This window comes from Teleopsis dalmanni, chromosome 2 (genome assembly GCF_002237135.1).
Source record: "Teleopsis dalmanni isolate 2A chromosome 2, ASM223713v2, whole genome shotgun sequence".
Lineage (NCBI taxonomy): Eukaryota > Metazoa > Arthropoda > Insecta > Diptera > Diopsidae > Teleopsis > Teleopsis dalmanni.
Window position 1 is genome coordinate 12,685,473 of NC_051847.1, and position 2,102 is coordinate 12,687,574.

The window sequence follows — 2,102 nt, forward strand, 5'->3', positions numbered from 1 at the left end:
GAATATATCTCGTTAGTAGATATATTTGCAGTCAGCTAATATCTATATTCATTAAAAAATACTATAAATACATATGACAAATATGTTAATATTCATTAATATTGCGATAATCTTAGTGATATATATAAGATAATAAATTTAATTCAAGCATACGTTTAGAATCATTTAAAAACTAATTAAAAATTTCATTGTGTTCCTTTTTGATAATTAATACGATTTTACTTATAAGATAATTAACTCTATCATATTTACCATTGAAGTAGAATAATACCTATATTTAAATATTTTGCAAAACTTTTTGCAATATTTATTTCGATTTTATCAAAATTTAGTGACATATTTTATATTTTTTCAGCTGTCGCTAAAAATGATTCATTGACTTTCAGTTTTCTTTTACTTTAAAAAAACCAACAATAAATTAAGTCAATTAAAAATAAATCATTATGAAATCTATAAAATATTAAAATTTTTATCAAGAGTTCAACCTAAAGCAGCAAATTGTACAGGGTGCTTGTTCTCTATGTGTATTAATATTATTGCCATTCTTCGGTTGTTCATTTATATTATTGTTTTGTTTTATGGAAAACAATATCGCTTATCAAAATATAAATTTTTATTAAAGCATTTAATCAATGAATGAAATATCGCAAAAAAACATATATTCATATATACCTAAATGTTACTACATTCGTTGTTATGGGGGCTTTTGATATTTTGTTTGGTGTCAGACTTTGACCATACGATGGTAAACATTGGCGTGTGCATGTCTTTTAATTAGGAAATTCAGTGTGAACCACGTAGCAAATTATGCCAAAGGTAGGGTTCCGAAATGGTTATAGATATATAGGAGATACTCAAAGACTATACTTCACAGGATCATTTCTGTAGTCGGTCTTCTTTTACTTTAAATGCAAAGTAAAACCATCTTTACTCTAAGGTAAACAATAGATTACTCTTTGTACTCGCCATATTTACTTTAAAGTAAATACCAAAATAACATATTTTTTAATTTAATTATATACTACTTTTTCAGATTGTTAATTAGATCTTATAAAAAATAATACGTATTAGTTTGTTGAAGGTATTCGTTTACAAAAACCGATAGTTGGTTTGTTCGATTATGATTTATATACTTTACTACCAAATATGTTTTTCACAAAAAAATGGTAATACGTATTGTATATAATATAAAAATAACAATTTTTAAGCATATAATAGTATAATTATTCAAATATTCTAAACTCATACACTACAATTAATTTTTAACAGAATTTATAAATAAATATTATTATTATTATTAATAAATAAATAAATATTGTCAAAAGCTGTAGTGAAAAAAATAAAATATTAAATGAATATTAAAATCTGAAAGTCATTTGCTTGTTGTTATATCAGCCGATATTTTAGATATCAATAATCATATCAAAAGACCACCGATTCTCAATAACTTCCTAATGTACATTATATTCCCTCGCACTCAATGAAATAAATGCATTCAGTATATGCTAATGTGTAGTTTAACTATTAAATGGATCATAGCACTTTCACTTAAACAAACACAAAAGTCGATAATATTTTTAAGAACTTGAGGCATTCAGAGATGGTCCTTCATCTATCCTAACGACCGATCATCTATCCTATAATCCTAACGAATGCATGGCAATCAGTTACATGCATTCGATTATTAAATATAAATTTGGTAACCTTATTTACTTCATCCATTTACTATCATTCATAACTATTATTGCTCTTATTATTTAATACTAAGTAGTTTATTTAAATAGTACTTTTATATAAACTATTTTGTAATATTATTTAGATTCAAAGTTAAATCATCTTTAACCATTTCATAACAATGCAATTGCTGTAGATTAGCATAGACGTATGGAAACTAAATTGTGTGATTAGATACACGAGGATCAATTTGGAACGAATTAGTTTCAGTGTTCAGAATGCATATAATTCATATAAATGAAAAAAGTTCACTTTAAATGCAATTATTCAATAAAATATGACGTAGACAGTGAAATATAAATGTTTATTTTACTTTGTTATATCAAAACTATAACATTTTAGTTCACCTATTTGAATTATTAATTTTT

General features: G+C 24.2%; 1 pseudogene; it reads left to right on the forward strand.

Annotated features, from left to right (window-relative positions):
- The first annotated feature begins 857 nt into the window (after window positions 1-857).
- On the forward strand, window positions 858-938 carry LOC119686569 (annotated as a pseudogene).
- Window positions 939-2,102: the final 1,164 nt, after the last annotated feature.